General features: G+C 41.6%; 1 pseudogene; it reads right to left on the bottom strand.

The window, feature by feature from the left end:
• Positions 1-770: 770 nt before the first annotated feature.
• LOC132821395 (Ig heavy chain C region, membrane-bound form-like) overlaps positions 771-15,117 on the bottom strand; it is a 35,684-nt pseudogene continuing 21,337 nt past the window's right edge.

Here is a 15,117-nt window from a genome sequence, read left to right as displayed (position 1 = left end):
TTCCATCAGGCATATCGTGTGAAAGATGTATTTACATTAGTGGATGGCATGGCAGCGCAACATTAAACTAAATGCCTGGATGAAACACAACTAAACAGACGAAGTGAAAGTATTTGGCAGGGAAAGGAGTAGGATGTGGGAAAATGTATTATTACTGACTGGCCTTGAAGGTTAGTGCATATTCATTAGAGATTTATTAACCATTTCATAAAGCATTTTTATCCAAAAAGTTGATGTAAAAGCTAACAGAAGTGAATATAATGGCTGGTTGCCACATTGAGGCAAGAACACATGGGCTGTGGGGTGGGAATTTTCTGTACATCAGTAACAGACACAAGAAAGGGAATACAAAGGCTCATCAGAAAGGGTAAGCAACCATTCTGAGGAAGGAACAAATAAAAACAAAAGAAATGGGCTTCAAAGAACAGAGAAGCTACAAATTCTTCCAACCACAACCATCTCAAAGACATCAAAGTAAAAGCGAAAATCCATCAATAATTGTCTCAGTTACACGCTTATAAACTGAAGTGATCTCACTGTTAGAGTCAGCAACAGAGCAGATTGTAGACTGGGAATTCAGAAACCTAGATAAGCGGAGCAGGAAAATCAAAGGGGTCCACAATTCATTCCCTTAACCTGGAAAAGAGAGATAAAGCAATGACGCAGATATTTATGATCAGAGATTTTCAGATTTAATGTTTATTCAATGGTACACTTAGAGATTGAACAAAACTCTGCTTGGTGTGAGAAAGATGTGATTATTCTCACCTTCACCAGAGTGACGGCAGGAAGAACAAGGTAATGAACATGGAAGCAGTTGTCCAGATGTTGTTGTTATCATCCTCATAGTCTTCAATCCAAGTGTGATCTATTGAATCTATGAATATAAAGCCGAGAGAACGCATTTAGATCGTTTATTGATCCAGATCGATCTATGTGCATTCAAGTTATGTAATTAGAGACCATTAAATGTTCATAAAGCAGTCAGGTATTTCTCAAGTGTGACTCTTATCTGTATCTATTAGTGCATTATTGATGCTCAGCAAGAAATTACAAGTACTAACTGCACATGTTCTTCCTTCATTGTCCATGTCAGAATGTTTTAAATTATTTTTCTTTTAATGTATTATTTAAGGATATTATTATTTGAGGAATGTTTATTATGAATGATTATTTTAATTATATCAATATATTTTAAATATAGGCTGTGAGAGCACTTTAGTTGAAAATTGTGGCCATCACTGAATAAAAATTCAAATGTGATTCTCACCTTTATGTATTGGTGACCAATTGCTTGGCAAATCGTGAATATAAGTGACATCACAGTCAGGACATTGCTTCATATTTTTGTTTGTAGGATCTGTATATTTAGGAATAAGTTTTTGTACATATGTCCCTTAATATATTTGAGCTACTGCTTGGTGTGATTGGTTTCCCTTTAATGTTTGTGTATGTGGTTATGAGAGTCTCTTACTTCACTCTTGCCCATGTTGGAGTCTGTGCTTGAATAAACATATTCCTGTTCCTTTACTGCTGGTGTGCTCATGTGTTTGTGCACCGGAATTTTGGTATTTTCACATTGTGTAAGCATCAGCATGTAATATGTTATTTCGTTGCTGCCCATGCTTATCTTGTAATGTCTTTGTGAGTGTTCACTTTTCATTAGTGCTATCTAAAATGTGTGCTTATGCGTCTGTTTCAGGTTCTACCTAAACTAGGTTATTTTCATGTTTATGCTTAATAAATGTTAGCATGCAATGTTATGTTTTGATGGATGTTTATATTTATATGATGATGTTTGCTTGTGTGCCAATCTTTCCGAAACCATCTCCTGAGAAGTTTGTTTGTGTTAGTGTTTGTGGATGCTTGCTGATGCTTGTGCCCATTATCCTTATTCAATAAACGCCCCTCTATTTGTTGATCTATGTACTTGTGTGTCTGCATGTGAGACTCTGAATTTGTGTGTGCGTGTGACATTGTATACATGCTGATCAATGTGTTTTAAAAATAACTAATGAAGCTGCCACTGTTATCGTATGTTTGTGATTCTGAAAATGGGAAAATGATGATATTAATGTTTATCTCTGTACACTTACGTGCCTGTGTGAGTTGACATGTGGGAGGACATTTTTTTGGAATTTGTATCTGTGTGTTCATGCTTGTATGTCTGTACGCATTGTGCTGTATGAATGTATATGTATTCATGCCTGTTTGCGTGTTACAGTGTGTCTATGTTTCTCATGGTTTTGAGTACCCCTGTTCATTTGTGAAAATGATTTTCTTCCGGTGTATGTGAGTTTTTGTATGAGCTTAGGTGAGTGTTCAAGTGCCACTTGCATGTGTGGCTCTGTGCGAGTATGCATGTGTGACATCTTATCCTTATTCACATTTGAGTGTGCACATAAATATGTGTCTTTAGGTGAGAGCCCGTATATGTGTCATTACGTGTGTATTTGCGATCATCTCTCTGCATCTGTTCTTATACCAGACTGCAATTTTTATTATTCTAATTTATTGTTCTAATTTTAATGGATTGCCTATAATTAGATCTGACCTTGTAGGAAACATTTCCCATCGTCATGGAGAGATAAGCACTTTATGAGCAACTCTTCTGTTGAAGTGATAAAATTTCTGTCTCTGAGAGAAAAGGTGTGAGTTCAAATCCCCACTGCCGCAGAGATAACATTTCTGAATATGATTATTAGAAAATGTCTACTTGTGTTCAGTGTGTGAAACAAAATGATATCAGGTATTCGAATACCAGAACTGATCCCATGTGCTCCAGAAAACTGAGACAAAACTATGGAATTCAAACCGAGACGATGTAAACACCAGTTTTGGATCATGGGAATCAATGTTAATCATTTGTTAACAGAGCCAAGCGTGTCCAACATGTTTCAAAGGTATTATTTTGCATGGAAATGTTAAAACTTTAGACAGTAAGCAAGAAGCTGTCCGCTCCCGTGAGTAACTGGGTTACATTACAGAGGACATCTACCATGAAAACTCTGCAGAGGGAGCAAAAGGACAGACCATTCATCGTTCCCCTACCCTCTGCTCCACAACAACTTATCTATCGATTCTCTTTGGTGTGAAAGTGAAGCTACATTCTGTCAACTCATGCGCTGGCACAAGATCCCTGGCAGTTCCCCAGAAACAAAGGTTACATTCAAACTGCTCTGCACTCTTTACGATTGGTAAGTTCCAATCAAATTTCATTTTAAAGTGTCTTAAATTTACATTTCCAATTGGTGCAATGTGGCAGTTTAAAACTGACATGAATTTTGTAAGAATGTCCAATCGGGGGAATCAACAACGCCAAGTTCAAAACTCGTGCCCTACCCTTGACATAAAATGGATATTGTCAGATTATGTCACAGAGAGATTTAGGATGGGTAAGGTACTTGGCGCAAGCCTGAAATGAGTGAGCTTTACTCTGTCTCTGACCCAGGGTGTATCTGAGCAGGGAACATTAACTGCACAAGACATTCGTCTTACACCTGTTAATAATCCACTTTAACTACACAGATGTAGTGTAAGTCAGAGTGAGAAACAACTAATTCAGTATTTATCTCACAACCGGAGAAAAAAAAACACTTTATTTCTTCTGTTGAATTATTAAATGCAACATTGATATTTTATTGACATGAATTAACAGTGTCCATTAGTGCAAGTGAAATGTTTACAAAACTCGGTTTACCGCTAGATTTATCGACTGTTCTGTTGATGATCTTCAATGGAATCGCTTCATGTCCCACCACACAGGAGTAAGAAGCACCGCTGGCCCACTCCTCCGCTGGAATGGATAACAGGCTGTACATGAAGAAGGAGATGTTGTCACTCTCCGCCATCACCTCGGTATTCTTGTAGTTACTGGGAATCACCAGCTTGTCATTGTTTGTCCACTTGACGAAGATCTCTTGGGGGGAGAAACCTCTCACTAAACAGGTGAGGGAGAGAAACCTCTGAGCGGAGATTCCTTCTGTTGGTGGCAGGAGGACCGACACTGATGGCTCCAGTGGATTAATCACTGCAGAATATTTGAGACAAATATAAATCATCCAAAAACATCCTGAACCAATATCACAATTTCACTAAATATCAAAATACAACATTTTTAATTTGGGATTTATTCACTTTCGTTTTCTAAAGGAGCAGAATGGTACACATTCTGTGCAGGGAAAGAAGTAACAAGTTTAATGTGAAAGTCGCCTCCATGTTTCCAGCCCACAACAAGGGCATTCTGTCCAATTGTCATTGCTGATGGTGACGTCACAACCCAGGCTTCTTCCCACCTTATCTGACTTAATAAGAATAGAATACACTTTGGTCAGTCTTCTTCTTAATTAGCTACTGAGCTATCCTGCCTTCAGATGCATCATTAATGCTCCCAACGGTGTTTGTTCATTACTAATCAAAGCCTGCCATTGATGTAACTGGATCTGGATTACACATGGGATCCTTTGTGTTTTAATCTCACTGCTCACCCTTCTCCTTGTGGATGGAGTCTCTCAGCAGAGTCGGTAGATTCTGCTGGTACACCACACATTCAAATGTAACACCACTCAGCCAGGCTTCAGTCGAAATGTCTAATTAGCTGATCACGCTGTCAGGATTCTGTCCAGGCTGGTCAGCAATCTCTGATTTCACAGGCTTCTTTTCTTGTTTCCAGGTCACATTGACTCCAGAAGCAAGATTTGACACAACGCAGGCTAACGTCACCGTCGTCCCCAGTAAGACTTGTTCTAATGGTGGTGGGAGGATTTTAACGGTATTAGGGTGGCACTCGGTATCTTCTATGAAAGAAAAATCAAAGTCAATGAAAAATGTTGTGGTTCTGTTCGCCGAGCTGGAAGTTTTTGCTGCAAACGTTTCGTTCCCTGGCTAGGGAACATCATCAGTGCTATTGGAGCCTCCTGTGAAGCGCTGCTTTGATGTTTCTTCCGGTATTTATAGTGGTTTGTTCTTGCCGCTTCCGGGTGTCAGTTTCAGCTGTAGTAGTTTGCATGTGGGGTCCAGGTCGATGTGTCTGTTGATGGATGTTCTTGCCGCTTCCGGATGTCAGTTTCAGCTGTAGTGGTTTGTATATGGGGTGCAGGTCCATGTGTCTGTTGATGGAGTTTGTGGATTAAAGCCATGCCTCTAGGAATTCCCTGGCTGTTCTCTGGACAAGCCAGACAGAGAACAGCCAGGGAATTCCTAGAGGCGTGGCATTCATCCACAAACTCCATCAACAGACACATGGACCTGGACCCCATATACAAACCTCTACAGCTGAAACTGACACCCGGAAGCGGCAAGAACATCCATCAACAGACACATCGACCTGGACCCCACATACAAACTACTACAGCTGAAACTGGCACCCGGAAGCGGCAAGAACAAACCACTATAAATACCGGAAGAAACATCAAAGTAGCGCTTCACAGGAGGCTCCAATAGCACTGATGATGTTCCCTAGCCAGGGAACGAAACGTTTGCAGCAAAAACTTCCAGCTCGGCGAACAGAACCAACAACGGACACCCGAGCTACAAATCTTCAACCAGACTTCAATGAAAAATGACTACTTATGATAAAAACACCCAGTCTTCAGATTACTTCTTCACAGGGTGAAGACATCACCTTCAAAATGGCAACTCCAACCATTGCTGAAACGATGCTTATTATTGTTGATGTATTTTGATTTGTGATTACCTATAACATAGACTGTGTAATTATTCCCAAAGAACGCTGGTTTTGTAACAAGTGAAGCCTGTGGAAAAAAGTAAAATCATCGAAAATACCATCATGTAACCCATGGAATTACCTTTCTTTCAGACTTTGTCTCTCACTTAAGACCATCTATTGATACGTGTGACAAGAGTAATCTGAATATAATGAGTTCATTTCCATGTTCATAACCCTGAGGTGCAAGTGCTGCTGGTCACGCTGACTGCCAAATCACATCGCAAATTTTGGACAAATTATAATAAATAATAATTATTCTCTTTTCAGAGTTCTAAGGTATTACAGGAGCAGGGAACATCCATGGAAATTCTGTTCATTATATTTAACGTGATCAAAAATACTTTGCGTTATTGGTGTGATGTCATTCTCTAATTTATGTCATTGTTCCTCGTGGGCTGTGTTTGGACTAGATCTGAAAACAAGATATTGAGTACAGCATTGGATATAGAGAAGGACACCTATCTCCTTAAGTCTTTCACTCCATTCAGTTAGTTCATGACTGGTCTTTACTTTCACTTTATTTCCAAGCTGCATTTTTTAATTTCTTCACAGATCAGGGGAGAAAAAAACCAACAAAAGCATCTTAAATTAATTTACAAACGCGATGCAAGTGTACACTAATTTTAAAGAAATCCACTACTCACTGTGTAAACATCATCACCCCAAACCAAGCGAAATCAGCCTGTCACGCGTTCTTCATTCATTAATCCCTATTGTAGCATTCTTACCTGAATTTATTCTCCCACCTCATCTATTAATTACAGAGAGCATCTTAAATAAGCTCAGTGAGATCACGTTTATCCCAGTTCATCAAATGTGACACCCACTTGGTCTGTGGTCTGATCCCATAAATGAAATTAAAGAGCTCAGGACCAGCTAAAAATCAATGTCGTACAATGTCCAAGGCCAACAGCTCATTCCTTAGCAGGGAGTGAAGCATTGAATGCATTTTGATTTATTTTCAAGGATCACTGCATATTTTAACCACGTCATTTTGAGACCACAACATCATAAGATAGAGGATGAGAATAAGGCTGTTCGGCCAATCCAGAGTTTAGCACAGAATGATGCTGGAAAAACACAGCAGGTCAGGCAGCATCCGATGAGCAGGAAAATCGATGTTTCGGCCATTCGACAGTCTTCTCCCTGTAGTAAACAAGAGCCGATCTATCTCTGGCTTGAATACACACAATAGACTGGCCTCCACAGCCCTCTGCAGCTACAGGTTCCACAGATTCATCACCCTCTGGCTGAAGAAATTCCTCCCCATCTCAGTTCTAAACGGTGCCTCTTTGACCCTGAGACTGTACACTTGGGTCTTAGTCTCGCCTAACAGTCAAAACATCTATTCCACGTTTACTTGAACTCAGTCTCTCAGTATTTTCTATGTTTCAATCAGATATCTCTCCAATATCCCCCTCCATTCCCAAACTTATCCTTGAAGCAGCTACCAGCCAGGATTCAAGACTCTGAATGCCTCTCCCAGCATGATCAGGCAACAAACTATTTGCAAAGCTCACTGTCTATATATCTATCATCAACAGAGGGAAACATGCTTTTCTGACTTGCCAAAATGTTGAATTATGAGCAATGCTAATGTAACACTCAAACTGAAATAAGATCCGTAGCATGTTGGGAAATGAGAAGCTGTACCATGCTATTTACTACACCTGATAAATTAGTGTGTTTGATTCACATCAGAGTTCAGAGTGATTTGTAGCTCTCTCAGTATGTGTCTCTTACTCTGAAGTGCGGTGATGTTTTTACTTTGAATGTTCTCCCCATGAGTGACCTGGCAGGTATAGACTTCGCTGTTGTACCATTCACCATAAGGGACCATCAGCCGACTCGTCACCGAGAAGTTCCCGTTTGCCTCACACACGGGAGACTTGAAGAAGTCAGAATCCAAGGGTCGGCCATTTTTCAACCAACTCATGGAGATTGACTTCGGATGGAAATCGATGATTGAACAGACGACAGTTGCAACCTTGATGCTTGCAATTTCTTCACTGGAGCTCACGGTTAGGAGAAGAGTTGGTTGGAGGATACCTGGATCTATAGGAAACACTTCGCATAAATTATCTGACGAATTTCAGAACAAATACAATCAGTTTTCATACATCAAGGTTTCTTGTGGTTAATGGATTCAAGAATCATAATTGTGCAGAGTGCTGTAGAAGCTGGGATCCACACAAAAAGATCAGCAGGACAATGTGAAAGGCAAAAATTAAAGGACACAGCAAGGGAATCAAGGAGGCATAAAAACTATAGGCCGGAAACATCAGAAGGGAGACAGCAATGTTGGATGGATGGTATTCGTTTTAATGACAGAGTGATGAACAAGGCAGATGCAATACCAGCATAAATGAGGAAATAATGCGGTTGCTATCACGGAGAAATATTGAGAGCCGGGCAGGAGTGGCTATTCAATGTTCCAGGATTTAGTGCCTTCAGGCGAGACAGGGAAAGATGGAAAAGGATGGGGGCGGGGGGGGGGCGGTACAGAATGTTGGTTCTGTCGCAATTCTGACTAGAGTATTTTATGCTGTAAAGAGAAATGAAATCATGGATACCTCCTCGAACAAAGGCAAATGGACAGTACTTCAAAACCAAAATACAGCAAACATAACTACTGGGAGAGCATGATAGACCTTACTATAGGTCCAAAAGACTAAGTGCAAATACATGGGTAAATTTCAGAGAAATGTAAATTAAATAGGGGGATGAGAAAAGAGGTTTTAAACTTCCTCAGCATAGGCTTGGATATTCATTTTGTCAAAAATTTAGAGGGAGCACAATTCTGAAAATGCCCCCAGGAGAATATTTTTAAAAAGTATGTGTTTAATACAGAGAATTTTAATTCAGACGTTGCAAGAGAGGTGTGAACCTGAACTTAACTTTTGGGAATGAAGTCGACCCAGTGGGTAAAACATCAATGGTGGAGCACTTTGCAGACAGTGATCGTAAATCAGTTGGATTTAGATTGTACTGCAAAGGAATAGAAATTGGCCCAAAGTCCGGAAAAGGGGAAGGACAGTTTTAGTAAGATCGGGTAATGACTTGACCAGAGTGGACTGGAAGCTGACACATATTGGTAAATCTGAGTCAGAGCAGTGTGACACATTTAAGAAAGAGATAGGAAAATCACAGAGAGGACATTTACCTGGAAGCCACTGCATGCGACCAAGAAAGCAGCGGGCTCTGGACACCAAAAGGCATGGAGGGGGAGATAAAGAGAAACAAGGGAGGCTTCCGGTCTACACTGAAATCTCAAAACAATAGGACTTAGAATGGAGTACAGAACGTGCAAGGGGGAGCTTGAAAGACAAAGGAATTAGAAGAGCAAAAGGAACCGTGAGAAAATAATAGCAGTCAAAATAAAGGAAAATATTTTTAAATGTTACAGGCTCATTCATAATAAAATAATTATTCGGGAAACTGTAATGCCCATTAAGTGTTATTATTGGAATGGAGCCGGAGGATTAGGTTGTGGTTGAAATGAATGCATTGTGTCAGTGTTCACTAGTAAGATGGACAATGTGGGGACAGAAATCATGGAGAGGTGTTGTGATGTGGTTTCAGAAATTAGGGCACATGACGTGATGTTCTGTGTTGTCTTGCTGGATGAAAAGTGGTTATATTTCCAGGGCAGATGAAAAGTATACCAAGCGGTTGAGCAATGCAAAGGATGAAATAGTTGCGTCGTTGACAATAAATTAGCAGTTGTGCCAAGTGAATGTAGATCAGCCAACGTTGCACTGTAATGCAGAACAAAGCAAGGGATAAATAATGAAAACACAGATCTGCCAAGCTAGTCTCAGTTGTAGGGAAACTACTGAGAAATGACATTAGTCTTCATTTGGAAGATAAACCAACAATTATCAGTACGGTTTTATTGAGAGGAAGTAATGTGTGACAATTTTATAGTAGTTTTCAGAGAGATAAATCGATGTTCAGATGATAGCAATATTCAGAGCCAATGGGATCCGAGTTAATTTGACAGATTGGATCTAGAACTGGCTGAGTGGTGGGACCAGGAGATAATAGTCATCGGGTGTTTGCGTGACTGGAAATCTATGTCTCCTGGTGTTCCGTAGGGATTGGTGTTGATTTCCTTGCTATTTCTCTTACATATCAATGATTGAGACTCAAATTTAGGAGGATTAACCAGTGAATTCACAGATGAAATGAAAACTGTCATGTTGGTAAGTGATGAGCATAATGGCTTTAGATTGCAGGAGGATATGTGAAGAGAAGTTGCAAATGGAAATTATTCTGGATAAATGTAAGGTTATGTAATTCGGCAGAAGAATCTGTGAGGTATGACATTTTGAATGGTGGAACCCTGGAAAGGCCTGAGGATCTTTGGTGTATGTACCCACATATCCCCTATAGTACTGTGTCGTCTGGATAAATAGGCTAAGAAGGTGGGAGGACATTTGCTTTTATTAGCCTAGACATTGACAATGAAGAGTAGGGAGATGATACTGGAACTTAGTAGAACACTGGTTAGGCCATACTGAAGCGTTGTGTGCATGCTATCGAAGGAATGTGATAACACTGAAGGCAGTATTGATGAGATTTGCCAGGATCTTTTCTGGGTTGGAGGGTTTTAGTAATGAAACTAGATTAGATAGACAGGGGTTTTCCTTGGAGCAGAGGAGAATTTTGGAGAGGATTATCATGATGTCTAGAATTAATTTAGGCATAGACAGGGTAAACTGGATGAAACCTTTCCCCTTAATGGAGAGATCAATGCCTCAGGGGCACAGAGTGAAGGTAATGTCAGGAGGTTCCAAGCGGATCTCAGGGGAAAACAAAATCAAACAGAGGGTGGTGTTAGCCTGGAGCTCAGCACCTATAAGTCATTAGGAGACTGAGCCCCTCGTAATAAGTATGAAGTATTGAGATGTATCCTTGCAAGCGCAAGTCACACAAGGCAATGGATCATGTGCTGGTACAAGACTAGAATAGGCTGGTATTGATCGGAGTGAACTGGATGGTTCAAAGGGCCTTTTTCCTGTGCTGTATTATGTGATTCTGTGAAAATGGTTATAAATAATGATGAAGGGCTCTGGACCAAAACATCGAATTTCCTGTTCCTTGGATGCTGCCTGACCTGCTGTGCTTTAACCAGCAACACATTTTCAGCTCTGATCTCCAGCATCTGCAGTCCTCACTTTTTACTGATTATAAATAATGCCTTATTCATATTAAGCCCAGATGATCTGTTGATCTCAGTTCCCACAACACGTACATGGACATGACATTTCTTTGGTCTTGTGTGACCCGCTGTGTTGAACTGCACAGTAGATTTTGCTGGGGCAATCTACCGCTGACTCGGACAAGGTTAACTGGCTGCTCAGGGTGTAGGTTCCCCTCTTGTTTCTCACTGATGGGTAAGTCTTCAATCCAGTCGTGATCAGCTCCCCATCTTTCTTCCAGGTTACCTTGGTGACGTCAGGGGAATAGTCCATCGCCAGACAACCATAGATCACAGAACCGGTGTTGTGCTCCTCACAGGAGGAGACCAGGCCATAAAGTGTGGAGGGAGATGGTGTCTCTACAATAAAATGACCATGTTAATTTTTGATAATTTCACCTTATCAGTTACTCAAATGTATCCTCAGCTGTAACCGTTTGCCAGCATGCTCCCGCTGAAGTCTACAGCGCAACTAGAGTTTATTTTTGTTTCCTACCAGTTGCTGATCATGATCATTGGTTCCCTCTTCAGAAACATACCCTCGACCTTGACCATTAACACATAACTTAGGAAGAAGAACATCCTGATCCTACCCCAGTAACTGTTTGAAGATCTCACCAATTGCCACTTTCACTGGATTGCTGGGAAGAGCTGAGAAGTTTCACAAAATACAAACCAAGGAAATGCAGATTTATCGAAATTCTACAGTGTGTGCAAACAGGCCGTTTGGCCCAACAAGTCCACACCCACCCTCTGAAAAGTAACGCATCCAGACCTTTCCCCTACCCTATTATGCTACAATTAACCCTAATTAATGCAACTAACCTTCCAATCACTGAACAAATTTGCAATTCCCCCAGCTTGTACATCTTTGGACTGTGGGAGGAAACGCACTCAGACGTGGGGAGAAAGTGCCAACTCCACACAGACAGTGTGGAGGCTGGAATGGAACCCGAGTCCATAGCACTGTGAGGCAGCTGGGCTAACCACGGAACCAGTATGCTGCCCCACTAGGTACCGTGCTGCTGGAAATACCCAACAGCGGGCAGTACCCCCGGAGGGAAGTCAGAGTGAATCATAGAACATAGAACATTACAGCGCACGGCAGGCCCTTCGGCCCTCGATGTTGCGCCGACCTGTCAGACCAATCTGAAGCCCATCTCACCTGCACTATTCCATGTACGTACATATGTTGCCTGGCATGGTAGGAAGATCGTATGAGGAAAGGCTGAGGCACTTGGGCCTGTTCTCATTGGAGAAAAGAAGGTTTAGGGGAGATTTGATAGAGGTTTATAAGATGATTAGGGATTTAGATAGGGTAGATACTGAGAACCTTTTACCGCTAATGGAGTCAGCTGTTACTAGGGGACACAGCTTTAAATTAAGGGGTGGTAGGTATAGGACAGATGTTAGGGGTAGATTCTTTATGCAGCGGGTTGTGAGTTCATGGAATGCCCTGCCAGTAGCAGTGGTGAACTCTCCCTCTTTATGGTCATTTAAGCAGGCATTGGCTAGGCATATGCAAGTTATTGGGCTAGTGTAGGTTAGGTAGGATTTTGTCGGCGCAACATCGAGGGCCGAAGGGCCTGTACTGCGCTGTATTTTTCTATGTTCTATGTTCTATGTTCTATATGCCTGTCCAATGACGTCTTAAACGTACTTAAACTTGGCGAATCTACGACCGTTGCAGGCAAAGCATTCCATACCCTTACTACTCAATGAGTAAAGAAACTACTTCTCACATCTGTCTTATCCCTATCTCCCCTCAATTTAAAGTTGTGTCTCCTCGTGTTTGCCGTCCCCGTACTTGGAAATCAGGTCCAGTGAGCCTTCCTCACTTATCAATGCAAGGCAGAATGTTTTCTCTGGGAGGAAGGTCACTGCAGCAGTGGCACAGGCAGGAGCTGAGCACTGGGACGGGGAGGATGATTGTCACGGCTGAACTCAGGCCAATTGTCTGGAAGTTGAAACATCTAATTTACAATTATCTGAATTCTGGAGGCCTCTGAAAAATGGAAGACCATTAAGGTTCAGAGACTTTGGAGTGTTACAGCTGAGTATTTACATAAATATGATTTGAGAAATGAACAAGTAATCTTTAACTTTAATAACTATCAAACTGACACGCAGTTCACCACCAAACCTCGCATCTGTGCTTTACAACCTACCATTTTGCCAGACTCCGAGCTTTTCATTTTGACAACACGTCCACTTGTCACTTCATTGCAGTGACCTTCCACCCCCGAAACATCCTGGCACTCTGCCCATCTGTACACTAACCAGCCTGGCATCCTGCCCACTTCTCCATAAGCCACCCTGGCAAAGAGAGACCTCCTGCATTTCAGCTCAAACTACACTTCACCTACCAAGCACAATTCGACCAAATTATCCTGTGACCATTACCATTTACCTTGATGTCACCTTGCCAGATAGGGTGCATGCAAGCTTATCCAGCAGCCAGCCAACATCTCACAGCCTGCCAGCCCAAACTCTCCCACATACCCAATCTAGCCCCTCACTTGCTCACCACCTTCCAACTTTGAGCCGACTCCACCATAAAGTCAGTGAGTCATAAAGTCGTACAGCACAGAAGCAGTTCCTTTGGTCCAGCCCATTCATGCTGACCAGAGTTCCCAAATTATACTAATTCTACTTGCCTGCCTTTGGCCCATATTCATCCAGACCTATCCAGTTCCTGTAGCTGTTCAAATGTCTTCTAAATGTTGGACCTATCTCTGCACTTACCACTTCCTCTGGCAGTTCATTCCAATGTTTTGGACAGTTACAACATGAAACCCTAAATCCTGCACTCTGTGCTCTGACCAATGAAGGTACATGTGCCAAACACCTTCAACACACGAGGTACTTGATAGCTTTCAGGAATCTATGAGTCTTGAATCTATGAATTTCTGTGGTGGAGAATTCCAAAAGAATTCACCTTTCTTTTGTTGAACAGTACACAATCAGGTTCAATGTTATCGAGTGTTGGGAAGATTGGTGAGCAGCAAGATTAATGATGATCCTATGAATGGAATAGCCTTCTTGAGAGGCCGACATGCCTTCTTCAGCTTCCATTTTGCATGCTGACATGTCCCTTTGGCAGCATGTTCCAAAATTGTGAACCTTGAGGATAAGGGCGCACATGCATGTAAAGCTTTCCTCCAAATCAGACTTCAACTTGACTCTCAACTAGTTCCCTGTCCGTCTCCTCTTCCTCAATCACAGCCATGGGACTCACTTCCTAACAGCGCTGTGAATGTGCTAAAACCACACAAACTTCAGCAATTCAAATAGACTGATGACAACTGGTTTTCCAGGGCGATATAAAAAGTCTGACACTTCCACAGCTGTCTAGAGATTCAAACAACCACTCGAAGAATTGAAAATTATTTGAGGCACTTGCATGACTACACAAGATGACATGGTTGCCCTTTTTAAAAATCACACAACACCAGGTTATAGTCCAACAGGTTTAATTGGAAGCACACTAGCTTCCAGAGCGACGCTCCACTATCACCGGATGAAGTAGCATCGCTCCGAAAGCAAGCGTGCTTCCAATTAAACCTGTTGGACTATAACGTAGTGTTGTGTGATTTTTAATTTTGTACACCCCAGTCCAACACCGGCATCTCCAAATCATGGTTTCCTTTTGTGTGATTTGACTGTGGTTTCACTGAATGAACAGAGCTATTTCTTAGGAATGAAACTTCCCTCATTTTTAGCAACTGCTGAAAATGTGTTGCTGGAAAAGCGCAGCAGGTCAGGCAGCATTTAAGGAGCAGGAGAATCGACGTTCCGGGCATGAGCCCTTCTTCAGGAATGATTCCTGAAGAAGGACTCATGACTGAAACATGGATTGTCCTGCTCCTTGGATGCTGCCTAACCTGCTGCGCTTTTCCAGCAACATATTTTCAGCTCTGATCTCCAGTATCTGCAGTGCTCACTTTCTCCTCATTTTTAGTAAGGCAATCACACACTATGCTTCTTTATTCCAGGGAAGTACAGTGTTAAATTAATGAAATATGATGATTGGGATGTTTCAATAGGAAATTGTCAGAGATTTAAAGTTTACTTTCATGAGCAAATTAATTCCAGCCTTATTGTGACACAGTACTCAGAGGAATGTCTTTCAGAAATGGTGTCTCCCTTTGTTATGGGCAGTCGAATCAGTAAATCTGGGATAGTT

Source organism: Hemiscyllium ocellatum, chromosome 13 (assembly GCF_020745735.1).
Source record: "Hemiscyllium ocellatum isolate sHemOce1 chromosome 13, sHemOce1.pat.X.cur, whole genome shotgun sequence".
NCBI lineage: Eukaryota > Metazoa > Chordata > Chondrichthyes > Orectolobiformes > Hemiscylliidae > Hemiscyllium > Hemiscyllium ocellatum.
Note: the sequence above shows the minus strand (reverse complement) of the source record. Positions and strands in the feature narration are given on the sequence as shown.